We start from the raw sequence: 14,197 nt of genomic DNA, 5'->3' as shown, positions 1-14,197 counted from the left end.
CACTGAATTTTTGTACACTGAATTTTTCACGCTGAATTTTTAAACACTGATTTTTTTATACACTGAATTTTAAAGCACTGAATTTTTATACACTGAATTTTTCACACTGAACTTTTATACGCTGAATTTTTAAACACATATTATTTTATACACTGAATTTTTGAACCACTGAATTTTTCAGCACAAATTTTTTAAACACTGAATTTGTATACACTGAATTTTTAAAAACTTAATTTTTATACAGCGATTTTTTTAAATGAATTGTTAACTACTGAATGTTTTACACTGAATTTTTATACACTTTAATTTTTCAGCACTGAAATGTTTTACACTGAATTTTTAAGCACTCAATTTTTTCCACTGAATTTGTTTACACTGAATTTTTAAACACTGAATTGTTATACACTGAATTTTTAGACACTGAATTTTTCAGCACTAAGTTTTTATACACTGAATTTTTACACAGAATTTTTCACACTGAACTTGTCATGTCTGTGATCATGTTTTGTTTAAGTTATGTTCCGTTTGGGTTTTGTACACTTAGTTCCTGCTTTTCACTCCCTTGTTTTATCACCATAGCCAGGGGCGCCGCTAGGGATTTTGGGCCCCATGAAAAGAATCTTTACAGGGCCCCCAACACAGTGTCATTATTTTTTCTGTATTATAATTTCATCATCATTAGGGGCCTCTCTGGGCCCCCCTCCATCATGGGCCCCGAGAATCCGTCTCCTTTACCCCCCCTTTTCGGCGCCCCTGACCATAGCAACCATTAGTTTCACCTGTTTCACATTTTGAGTCACACACCTGTTTTCACTGATCATGTCACCAGTATTTAAACTTGTAGTTGCCAGGCAGTCAGCCTGGCGACATTACCTCTGCTCCCCATGAGATTCCTGTTTACTATAGTTCATGCTTCATGCCATAGTAAGTGTTTTTGTTTCATGTTCATAGTTAATTGCCTTTGTGCTAGTCTTTTGTTTCATTAGTCAAGTTTGTTCTCCGCCATTGTGCGCGCCTTTTGTTTGCTTCCTTTTTGTAGTTTGTTAGTGTTTAAATATGTACTCACCTCCAAGCCATGTCCGATCCAGCTTTACTTGCATCTCGGGAAAACAAAACCCTCACAGTCCACGCCTTGACAGAACTTTTATACGCTGAATTTTTAAACACAGATTGTTTTATACACTGAAATTTTTAACCACCAAATTTTTCAGCACACATTTTTTAAACACTGAATTTGTATACACTGAATTTTTAAAAACTTAATTTTTATACAGTGATTTTTTTAAATTAATTGTTTAACTACTGAATGTTTTACACTGAAATTTTATGCACTTAATTTTTCAGCACTGAAATGTTTTACACTGAATTTTTAAGCACTCAATTTTTCTCACTGAATTTGTATACACTGAATTTTTAAAAACTGAATTGTTATACACTGAATTTTTAGACACTGATTTTTTCAGCACTAAGTTTTTAGACACTTAATTTTTAAACAGAATTTTCACACTGAAATTTTATACGCTGAATTTTTAAACCACCAAATTTTTCAGCACAAAATTTTTTAAACACTGAATTTTTGTACACTGAATTTTTGTACACTGAATTTTTCACGCTGAATTTTTAAACACTGATTTTTTTATACACTGAATTTTAAAGCACTGAATTTTTATACACTGAATTTTTCACACTGAACTTTTATACGCTGAATTTTTAAACACAGATTTTTTTATACACTGAATTTTTGAACCACTGAATTTTTCAGCACAAATTTACTGAATTTGTATACACTGAATTTTTAAAAACTTAATTTTTATACAGTGATTTTTTTTTTAATGAATTGTTAACTACTGAATGTTTTATACACTTTAATTTTTCAGCAGTGAAATGTTTTACACTGAATTTTTAAGCACTCAATTTTTTCCACTGAATTTGTTTACACTGAATTTTTAAACACTGAATTGTTATACACTGAATTTTTAGACACTGATTTTTTCAGCACTAAGTTTTTATACACTTAATTTTTAAACAGAATTGTTCACACTGAAATTTTATACGCTGAATTTCTAAACCACCAAATTTTTCAGCACAAAATTTTTAAACACTGAATTTTTGTACACTGAATTTTTAAACACTGATTTTTTTATACACTGAATTTTAAAGCATTGAATTTTTATACACTGAATTTTTCACACTGACTTTTTTTACACTGAACTTTTGAACACTGAATTTTTCAGCACGACATTTTTAAACAGGGAATTTTTATACACTGAATTTTTCAGCACTGCATTTTTAAACAGAACTCTCTTAGTTCTGTTTTTAGCACCCCTGGGTTTGTGTTTCTTAGTTGCCATGAGTGCTGATTATTTTTACCTGCCTCTGATTAGTGTTCGGGACGCTCACCTGCTCCCCGGCACTAATCAGAAAACTATTTATTCCTGCCTTTCGCCACACTCGGGCTGGCTGTCTTGTTTGCTTCACACAAAAGTTACGTTCGATGATTCTTGCTTCTTGTTTTCTATGCTAAGCTTGTTCCGTTTTGTTTTGACTGATTTATGGTAAATAAATCATTGTCCTACATGCACACTGCCTCCGGAGTTTCCTCTGCATCTTGGGGCAAACGATCCGCACATTAACAGTAACAATAGGTCCTTTACCAGAACTAAGACAAACATTTTTGGTCAACATTTTTAAAAGCTGGTTTGGTTTAAGATGACATGTTGTTGATGTTAGGGAGAAAACGAGTGAAGACTTCCTTGGAGCTAATAAAATAATCATACAGTTTTGAAGATTTAACGGTACTATTCTCCCTTTCAGCTCCGTTGGATCTGGTTCCTGTTCTTCCACATTTGTTTCAGACCACGTCAGTCAGGTCTCTGGGAGAAAACCGAGTCTTGAGAAGAACGACAACAAACACTCTTCAAAAGGTCCGGAAAAGTCCTCCACCGTCTTCTCTCCTGCTCAGACCAACACTTCTCCCTCCGACCTTCTTGAACCAAAGCCAAGCTATTCTCGCTTTGCGTTCCCGGTCAAGACCGAGGCGACGCCAAGTGCCATCTTCCAATCCCCCAGACGCCATCCGTCCGCCAACATTCAAGCTGAAACGCTTGAAGGAGCAGCTTTCTTGGACTTTTCCGTGGCAAGTCTGAGTCTGCGTACGACTGACGTCTCAAGTATGGACCGAGGAAGGAGGTCGGCTTCTTCTAGTCACGCTGCGTATGAGAAAATGCACTCTGAGAGGACTGCAACTCGCCGGGTCACTCCTGCAAATCCTGCAGAGCATCTGTCGTCTCAGCCAACCAGGAGAAGGTGCTTACGGGGTCAAACCGGGCAGGAAAAAACTGGACGGACAACACCAGAGAAGAACCTTGCGTTGACAACAAGTGCTCAGATGGATGTGGAGGACCAAGTCAGGTGGTCTTGCTCTGTTTGGAATGATCAGAGCAGCCATGGCGGGACCTACAGGGGAGATCCAAACAAGACATGTCTGGTGCACCCTTTGCAACACGTATCTGCTGACGTCCATGATCCAGGTCTTCTGGACATGTCTTTCACATCTGCTGACGTCCGTGACCCAGGTCTTCTAGACACGTCTTTCACATCTGCTGACGTCCGTGACCCAGGTCTTCTAGACACGTCTTTCACATCTGCTGACGTCCGTGACCCAGGTCTTCTAGACACGTCTTTCACATCTGCTGACGTCCGTGACCCAGGTCTTCTAGACATGTCTTTCACATCTGCTGACGTCTGTGATCCAGGTCTTCTAGACATGTCTTTCACATCTGCTGATGTCCACGATCCAGGTCTTCTAGATACATCTCAAGAACATCCCTTCAACTTGGCCAAGTCTAGCGCGTCACCAAGAGGAGGCCGTGTGGAGGAGAACCCTTACTGTTACATCACCTTGGATGATTCTGATTATGAGGGTAAGTGGAGAGACAGAAAGGGGGCGTGGCACTGAGACATCAGCAGAGGAACAGACGTTTAGTTACTGACCTTTAGTTACTAACCTTTAGTGACTGACGTTTAGGTACTGACCTTTAGTTACTGACGTTTAGTTACTAACCTTGTGTCCGACTGGTTGATTAACTTTTAGTTACTAACCTTCAGTTACTAGCCTTTAGTTAGTAACTAAAGGCTAGTAACAAAAGGTTCATAACTAAAGGTCAGTCACTCAAGGTCAGTAACTAAATGTTAGCAACTCAAGGTTAGCAACTCAAGGTTAGTAACCAAAGGTTAGTAACTAAAAGTTAGTAACTAAAGGTTAGTAACCAAAGGGTAGTAACTCAAGGTCACCAACTTAAGGTTACTAACTAAAGATCAGTAACTCAAGGTCACTAACTTAAGGTTACTACCTAAAAGTCAGTAACTCAAGGTCAGTAACTCAAGGTTAGTAACTTAAGGTCAGTAACTCAGGGTCACTAACTCAGGGTCACTAACTCAGGGTCAGTAACTAATGGTCACTAACTCAGGGTCAGTAACTAAAGGTCACTTGAGGTCAGTAACTAAAGGATAGTAACTAAAGGTCACTCGAAGTCAGTGACTAAAGGTCACTCGAAGTCAGTGACTAAAGATCAATAACTAAAAGTTAGTAACTAAAGGTTTGTAACTAAAGATCAGTAACTGAAGGTAAGTAACTCAAGGTAAGTAACTAAAGGTCAGTAACTAAATGTTAGCACCTCAAAGTTAGCAACTCAAGGTCAGTAACTCAAGGTTAGTAACTAAATGTTAGAAACTAAATGTCAGTAACTAAAAGTTAGTAACTAAAGGTTTGTAACTAAAGATCAGTAACTGAAGGTTAGTAACTCAAGGTCAGTAACTAAAGGTCAGTAACTAAATGTTAGCACCTCAAAGTTAGCAACTCAAGGTCAGTAACTCAAGGTTAGTAACTAAATGTTAGTAACTCAAGGTCACTAACTTAAGGTTACTAACTAAAAGTCAGTAACCCAAGGTCAGTAACTCAAGGTCAGTAACAAAAGGTCAGTAACTCAAGGTTAGTAACCGGAGGTTAGTAACTCAAGGTCAGTAACTAAAGGTCAGTAACTCAACGTCACTAACTCAAGGTCAGTAACCAAAGGTCAGTAACTCAAGATTAGCAACTCAAGGTTAGTAACTCATGGTTAGTAACTTAAGGTTAGTAACTAAAAGTTAGTAACTAAAAGTTAGTAACTCAGGGGGCGGTATAGCTCGGTTGGTAGAGCGGCCGTGCCATCAACCTGAGGGTTGCAGGTTCGATCCCCTCTTCCGCCATCCTAGTCACTGTCGTTGTGTCCTTGGGCAAGACACTTTACCCACCTGCTCCCAGTGCCACCCACACTGGTTTAAAAAAAAAATTAAAAAAATGTAACTTAGATATTGGGTCTTCACTATGTAAAGCGCTTTGAGTCGCTAGAGAAAAGCGCTATATAAATATAATTCACTTCACTTCACTAACTCAAGGTCACTAACTTAAGGTAACTAACTAAAAGTCAGTAACTCAGGGTCAGTAACTGAAGGCTAGTAACTAAAGGTCATTAACTAAAGGTCAAGAACTAAAGGTTAGTAACTAAAGGTTAGTAACTAAATTTTAGTAACTAAAGGTTAGTAACTAAATGTTAGTAACTAAAGGTTAGTAAGTAAAGGTTAGTAACTGAAGGTTTGTGATTAAATGTTTGTAACTAAAGGTTTTAACTAAATGTTAGTAACTAAAGGTTAGTAACTCAAGGGTAAAAACTCAAGGTTAAAAACTCAAGGTTAGTAACTAAATGTTGGTAACTAAAGGTTAGTAACTTAAGGTTAGTAATTAAAGGTCAATAACTAAATGTTGGTAACTAAAGGTTAGTAACTTAAGGTTAGTAATTAAAGGTCAATAACTAAAGTTTAGTAACTAAAGGTCAGTAACTAAAAGTTAGTAATTCAAGATTTGTAACTGAAGGTCAGTAACTGAAGGTTAGTAACCAAAGGTTAGTAACAAAATGTTTGTAACTAACTTTTTATAACAAAAATTATTGTATTATTATTATATCTTTATGGCTTTTCAAATGTTATTTTCCATGGCTTCTTTAGACTTAGACTAACTTTATTGATCCACAAGGGAAATTGTTCCAATCGATAAGTGATTAAAAAAAAAAAAGCAAGAGAAAAGTTGAGAATAATACAAAAAATTAAGTAAAATGAAGGAATTCAAAGGAGCTACTGTGAAGTGCTGCCACTCTTTCAGGCGCATCAAAGTATTTTTGTATCAATATCAATGCAAAATATAATAGTACACACTATTTTAAAGCTTTGCTGAAATTCAAAAAAGATTCTAATAACTTACATTTTCTGCTAAAACCGCCCTATTACGCAGAAATAGTTGCACTTATTCGATAAAAAAAGGATGTATGTTGAATATGATATTTATTGTTTTTACGTTCACCAATAAAACCAAACGTCGTCCCAAAAGAGATAAAGTAGTTCCTTACAGGCATGGACCTGATGCGCGTGCGCACTGCATCTCACCCCCCTTCCCGCCCTTGTCGCCATGGTAACGGAGGAGAAGAAAGGGAGGAGGTAGTTCGGGCCAGAGGGAAGGGACAAGTGGACAATCTGCTCACGCCGACCAGGACCCACGTCCTTATTTTCCACGCCACGTTCACGGACTCCTCGCGGCCTGCAGGTCAGTTCCACGCGGCTCTTAGCCTCGAGCTAGCGGCGTTAGCATGCTAGCAGTGGGCGAGACAATGGCGCCGACTACCTCACGTTCTGTGCTGGAAACACGTCAAACTGGGCGTGGGCTTCTTAATAATAATAATAATAATATTTTATTTGTGTACGATGTTATTAAGGAGCGGAACAGCTCGCAGGTTTTGACGTGTGCCGTCATGTGGCTTTAATTAGATGAGCGTGGATGCACTAAACACTAGCTGTGTGTGTGTGTGTGTGTGTGTGTGTGTGTGTGTGTGTGTGTGTGTGTGTGTGTGTGTGTGTGTGTGTGTGTGTGTGTGTGTGTGTGTGTGTGTGTGTGCATACACGATGGGTGACGCTGTAAATGAAAGTGACAACCAGAGCCAGGATGACCTGCATCATGTGGTCTGCAACAGTGTTTTTCAACCACTGTGCCGCGGCACACTAGTGTGCTGTGAGATACAGTCTGGCGTGCCGTAGGAGATTATCTAATTTCACCTATTTGGGTTAAAAATATTACAAACCCCGTTTCCATATGAGTTGGGAAATTGTGTTAGATATAAACGGAATACAATGATTTGCAAATCCTTTTCAACCCATATTCAGTTGAATATGCTACAAAGACTTTTGCTACAAAGACCACTTATTTGGAACATCCCACAGGTGTGCAGGCTAATTGGGAACAGGTGGGTGCCATGATTGGGTATAAAAACAGCTTCCCAAAAAATGCTCAGTCTTTCTTTTAATATTATCTAATAATGCAACAAATATAATAATTTCAATCTTTTTCTTAGTTAAAATATAATAATAATAATAAACAGTTGCTTGACCTATAATTTCAAAGCAAGTTATTCAACAACTCCTCTCTGAGTTGCCACCTTAACGTGGTAGAGGAGTTTGCGTGTCCCAATGATCCTAGGAGCTATGTTGTCCGGGGGCTTCTATGCCCCCTGGTAGGGTCTCCCAAGGCAAACTGGTCCTAGGTGAGGGACCAGACAAAGAGCAGCTCGAAGATCTCTATGAATAACACTGACAAGGAACCCAGATTTCCCTCGCCCGGACGCGGGTCACCGGGGCCCCCCTCTGGAGCCAGGCCCGGAGGTGGGGCACGATGGCGAGCGCCTGGTGGCCGGGCCTGTCCCCATGGGGCCCGGCCGGGCACAGCCCGAAGAGGCAACGTGGGTCCCCCCTCCAATGGACTCACCACCCATAGCAGGGGTCATAGAGGTCGGGTGCGATGTGAGCTGAGCGGAAGCCGAAGACAGGGCACTTGGCGGTCCGATCCTCGGCTACAGAAGCTAGCTCTTGGGACGTGGAACGTCACCTCGCTGGGGGGGGAAGGAGCCTGAGCTAGTGCGCGAGGTGGAGAAGTTCCGGCTAGATATAGTCGGACTCACTTCGACGCACAGCAAGGGCTCTGGAACCAGTTCTCTCGAGAGGGGCTGGACTCTCTTCCACTCTGGCGTTGCCGGCAGTGAGAGGCGACGGGCTGGGGTGGCAATTCTTGTTTCCCCCCGGCTCAGAGCCTGTACGTTGGAGTTCAACCCGGTGGACGAGAGGGTAGCTTCCCTCCGCCTTCGGGTGGGGGAACGTGTCCTGACTGTGGTTTGCGCTTACGCGCCAAACCGCAGCTCAGAGTACCCACCCTTTTTGGATTCACTCGAGGGAGTACTTGAGAGTGCTCCCCCGGGTGATTCCCTCGTTCTACTGGGGGACTTCAATGCTCATGTTGGCAGCGACAGTGAAACCTGGAGAGGCGTGATTGGGAAGAATGGCTGCCCGGATCTGAACCCGAGCGGTGTTTTGTTATTGGACTTTTGTGCCCGTCACAGATTGTCCATAACGAACACCATGTTCAAACATAAGGGTGTCCATATGTGCACTTGGCACCAGGACACCCTAGGCCGCGGTTCTATGATCGACTTTGTAGTTGTGTCATCGGATTTGCGGCCTCATGTTTTGGACACTCGGGTGAAGAGAGGGGCGGAGCTTTCTACCGATCACCACCTGGTGGTGAGTTGGCTGCGATGGTGGGGGAGGATGCCGGACAGACCTGGCAGGCCCAAACGCATTGTGAGGGTTTGCTGGGAACGTCTAGCAGAGTCTCCTGTCAGAGAGAGTTTCAATTCCCACCTCCGGAAGAACTTTGAACATGTCACGAGGGAGGTGCTGGACATTGAGTCCGAATGGACCATGTTCCGCGCCTCTATTGTCGAGGCGGCTGATTGGAGCTGTGGCCGCAAGGTAGTTGGTGCTTGTCGTGGTGGTAATCCTAGAACCCGTTGGTGGACACCGGCGGTGAGGGATGCCGTCAAGCTGAAGAAGGAGTCCTATCGGGTTCTTTTGGCTCATAGGACTCCCGAGGAAGCGGACAGGTACCGACAGGCCAAGCGGTGTGCGGCTTCAGCGGTCGCAGAGGCAAAAACTCGGACATGGGAGGAGTTCGGGGAAGCCATGGAAAACGACTTCCGGACGGCTTCGAAGCAATTCTGGACCACCATCCGCCGCCTCAGGAAGGGGAAGCAGTGCACTATCAACACCGTGTATGGCGAGGATGGTGTTCTGCTGACCTCGACTGCAGATGTTGTGGATCGGTGGAGGGAATATTTCGAAGACCTCCTCAATCCCACCAACACGTCTTCCTATGAGGAAGCAGTGCCTGGGGAGTCTGTGGTGGGCTCTCCTATTTGTGGGGCTGAGGTTGCTGAGGTAGTTAAAAAGCTCCTCGGTGGCAAGGCCCCGGGGGTGGATGAGATCCGCCCGGAGTTCCTTAAGGCTCTGGATGCTTTGGGGCTGTCTTGGTTGACAAGACTCTGCAGCATCGTGTGGACATCGGGGGCGGTACCACTGGATTGGCAGACCGGGGTGGTGGTTCCTCTCTTTAAGAAGGGGAACCGGAGGGTGTGTTCTAACTATCGTGGGATCACACTCCTCAGCCTTCCCGGTAAGGTCTATTCAGGTGTACTGGAGAGGAGGCTACGCCGGATAGTCGAACCTCGGATTCAGGAGGAACAGTGTGGTTTTCGTCCTGGTCGTGGAACTGTGGACCAGCTCTATACTCTCGGCAGGGTCCTTGAGGGTGCATGGGAGTTTGCCCAACCAGTCTACATGTGTTTTGTGGACTTGGAGAAGGCATTCGACCGTGTCCCTCGGGAAGTCCTGTGGGGAGTGCTCAGAGAGTATGGGGTATCGGACTGTCTGATTTTGGCGGTCCGCTCCCTGTATGCTCAGTGCCAGAGCTTGGTCCGCATTGCCGGTAGTAAGTCGGACACGTTTCCAGTGAGGGTTGGACTCCGCCAAGGCTGCCCTTTGTCACCGATTCTGTTCATAACTTTTATGGACAGAATTTCTAGGCGCAGTCAAGGCGTTGAGGGGATCTGGTTTGGTGGCTGCAGGATTAGGTCTCTGCTTTTTGCAGATGATGTGGTCCTGATGGCTTCATCTGGCCAGGATCTTCAGCTCTCGCTGGATCGGTTCGCAGCCGAGTGTGAAGCGACTGGGATGAGAATCAGCACCTCCAAGTCCGAGTCCATGGTTCTCGCCCGGAAAAGGGTGGAGTGCCATCTCCGGGTTGGGGAGGAGATCTTGCCCCAAGTGGAGGAGTTCAAGTACCTCGGAGTCTTGTTCACGAGTGAGGGAAGAGTGGATCGTGAGATCGACAGGCGGATCGGTGCAGCGTCTTCAGTAATGCGGACGCTGTATCGATCCGTTGTGGTGAAGAAGGAGCTGAGCCGGAAGGCAAAGCTCTCAATTTACCGGTCGATCTACGTTCCCATCCTCACCTATGGTCATGAGCTTTGGGTTATGACCGAAAGGACAAGATCACGGGTACAAGCGGCTGAAATGAGTTTCCTCCGCCGGGTGGCGGGGCTCTCCCTTAGAGATAGGGTGAGAAGCTCTGCCATCCGGGAGGAGCTCAAAGTAAAGCCGCTGCTCCTCCACATCGAGAGGAACCAGATGAGGTGGTTCGGGCATCTGGTCAGGATGCCACCCGAACGCCTCCCTAGGGAGGTGTTTAGGGCACGTCCGACCGGTAGGAGGCCGCGGGGAAGACCCAGGACACGTTGGGAAGACTATGTCTCCCGGCTGGCCTGGGAACGCCTCGGGGTCCCACAGGAAGAGCTGGACGAAGTGGCTGGGGAGAGGGAAGTCTGGGCTTCCCTGCTTAGGCTGCTGCCCCCGCGACCCGACCTCGGATAAGCGGAAGAAGATGGATGGATGGATGGGTTATTCAACAAATGGTAAAAATAATAATACATTTTACAGTAGAAAACTGACACCTCAGAGTTTTACTGTAAAAAAAACAACTATAGTATCGCTTTTCCATTTACAGTAAAATGCTTCAAAAGTTACCATTGATATTTCTGTAAAAATGAGCTGTGTGTGTCAAAACTATATAATAATCCACATGTGCCAAACTCAAGGTCTGTGGGCCAGATCTGGCCCTCCATGTCATTTATATGGCCCTCAAAAGCCTGGAAATAATATGTGTCAATAAAATACCTTATATTTTCTTTCTTTACTTTGTTATGTTCTTACTAAAGGTATTAGTTGTTTTTTTCTAGTTCAACAGAGGGAAAATAGTGTCCAATATTGCAACAAATATTATATTATGTAATTTTTTGGGTCAAAATCCAAATAAATACTTAAATATCTGCAGAACTCATGATTTCCAAGCAAGTTATCCATCAAATTGTACACTATAAAAATAATAATGATAATAATAATAATACATTTTATTTGGTATAGCGCTTTTCAGTGTACGCAAAGACGCTTTACAGGTAAAAAAAAATGTTTAAATATAAAACAGTTCAAAGTAATAATATACAATACAAGAAATATAAAAGCAGTACATAGTAAAATACATAATAACACTGGACATTACAAGACACAGAACACTAATCACAAGTTAAAAGCAGATCTGAAGACGAAAATGACCAATATATTTTACTGTAAAATTTAGGGAGTTTTTTTACAGCATATTATTGTAGGTTGAAAAAAAACTACCAATTTTTGTTTTTTTACAGTAAAATTCTGTCGACTGAGCTGTCAGTTTTTTGTTTTTTTTTACTGTAAAATACACGGTTGATGATTTTATGGTACCACATTTTATTATGGTGAAACACTGGCAGCTGAGTTGCCAAAACAAAATTAAACAGCGGTACTGTAGTTCTGTTTACAGTAATATGTTGTAAAAATAATAATAATTTAAAAATATATATATATTCTACAATAAAATCTGCCAACTAACCTGTTTGGTTTTTTTTCTGTAAAAAACAGTAGTAAAATCCACACATTTTTTTGAGTCTTTACATAATTTTTTTTTTAATATTTAAATTCATAGGCAAATTAATGAATTATTTACTGTGGCCCTCAATGAAAACCAGTTTGACACCCCTGTAATAATCAAATGCATAGGTCATTGTATTATAATATTAGGAGCTAAATCCTTATATATTTATATTCATAAATGATTCACTGGCAAGTGTGGCCCTCTGAGAGCAGCTAAAACTGCGATACGGCCCTCAAAGAAGATTAGTTTGACACCCCTGGTGTAGATCCATGTGGAAGCCTGCAGGCCGGACTTGTGTTTTTTTTCCAATGTTTACCATCTGTTCACACTTTTTGATTCATCCTCAACACTATTTTCTCACTAGTCACACGTTTGTACTCTTGCCTGAGAGTCCTCCTGGCAAACATCTACCATTTGAACACCTCGAAAGCCAAACTTAGTTTCCTCATCAGTTGTATTGCAAATTTAGGGAAACATTTCATTTTTCACACACAAAAAAAATCACTGCTTAAACAAAACACTCAAGTCTTAAAATGGAACCGCACTTCTTTTTAGAATTTGTAGTCCATCATTCTCACTCTTTTATGTTTTTCCTTCTTTATGCATTCTAAATCGTAAATAAACGTTAGCAAGAGTTAGTTAACAATGGAAGAAATAGGATTTGCTCTATATTAAAACAATCAATAAAATAATAAATAAAATCTAACTTTAAAAAAAAAAAAAAATTACATATACAGTATATATATATATATATATATATATATATATATATATATATATATATATATATATATATATATATATATATATATATATATATAGGTCCCAAATGTGTTTGCTGAGTTCTGTGGTATTTCGCAGGCTTTGGTTCCTGAAAGAAGCCTTGTGATTGTTCCATCTGGTTTTGAATTCTCCCTCGGTTAATCCTACATATGTGTCGGATGTGTTAATGTCCTTGCGTATTACCTTAGATTGGTAGGTAATACGCAAGGACATTAACATATATGTTAATGTCCTTGCGTATTACCTTAGATTGGTAGGTAATACGCAAGGACATTAACACATCCGACACATATGTAGGATTAACCGAGGGAGAATTCAAAACCAGATGGAACAATCACAAGGCTTCTTTCAGGAACCAAAACCTGCGAAATACCACAGAACTCAGCAAACACATTTGGGACCTCAAAGACAATAATGTTGAATATTCAATAACATGGCAAATTCTTGCATCCAGCACACCTTACAATAGTGGTAATAAAAGATGCAACCTATGCTTGAAAGAGAAACTGTTTATTATTTACCGTCCAGACCTGTCATCCCTCAACAAGCGCAGCGAAATTGTAACAGCATGCCGCCATAGACGGAAACACCTCCTAGGTAACACATGAGCCAATCACCACGCCCCTACGCCAGCCTGTACCCACCCACTCTGTGCCCTATATAAACCATGGTATGCGAATGCTCCCATTAAAATCTCCTGATGATTGAGGGTACCCCCCCTCATGAAACAGGCCTGTAGAGATGAAATAGTCTTGTGATTTTTTTTCCCACACATCCCGTATTTTCCGCACTATAAGGCGCACCTAAAAACCACAAATTTTCTCAAAAGCTGACAGTGCGCCTTATAACCCGGTGCGCTTTATATATGGATAAATATTAAGATTCATTTTCATAAAGTTTAGGTCTCGCAACTACGGTAAACAGCCGCCATCTTTTTTCCCCGTAGAAGAAGCGCGCGGTGCATGCTGGGATATGTGACGTTTCATTTCCATTTGTGTGTTTATGTAAAGACCCCAAAATGGCTCCTATTAAGTGTGTTGTCTGTCTAATTATAAATAATGCAGACGAGGCGTGTTAACTGAGTTCTCAACGTTTACTCACAGCGTGCTCATAACCACATTCTAACTCCCAGCATACAACGCTTCTCAGGGCTACCGCGCATGCTCGTAACTATCGTTGCATGCTGGGTAGTGTAGTTGTTATATTTGCTAGCTCATAACAGCACATTGAGAGACACGCTTACGCGCTTAATTCAATACTCGCCGTCATTCCGGGTGGATTGACAAAAGACCTCCAGCCGCTAGATATTGGTGTCAACAGGGCATTCGAAGCTAGACTGCTAACTGCGTAGGAACAGTGGATGACGAAGAAGCGCGCGGTGCATGCTGGGATATGTGACGTTTCATTTCCATTTGTGTGTTTATGTAAAGACCCCAAAATGGCTCCTATTAAGTGTGTTGTCTGTCTAATTATAAATAA

The 14,197-nt window shown here is 41.8% G+C and overlaps 1 protein-coding gene across 1 annotated transcript in view; it reads left to right on the top strand.

The window, feature by feature from the left end:
- The first annotated feature begins 6,466 nt into the window (after positions 1 to 6,466).
- Positions 6,467 to 14,197, top strand: part of septin3 (septin 3) — a 43,976-nt gene continuing 36,245 nt past the window's right edge. The window contains exon 1 of the mRNA XM_061976972.2: positions 6,467 to 6,634. The gene's annotated coding sequence lies outside the window, so the exon portion shown is untranslated. The remainder of the gene's footprint in view (positions 6,635 to 14,197) is intronic.

Source organism: Nerophis lumbriciformis, linkage group LG16, assembly GCF_033978685.3.
Source record: "Nerophis lumbriciformis linkage group LG16, RoL_Nlum_v2.1, whole genome shotgun sequence".
Taxonomy (NCBI): domain Eukaryota; kingdom Metazoa; phylum Chordata; class Actinopteri; order Syngnathiformes; family Syngnathidae; genus Nerophis; species Nerophis lumbriciformis.
The sequence above is the reverse complement of the archived record's forward strand: the minus strand, read 5'-3'. Positions and strand labels throughout refer to the sequence as shown.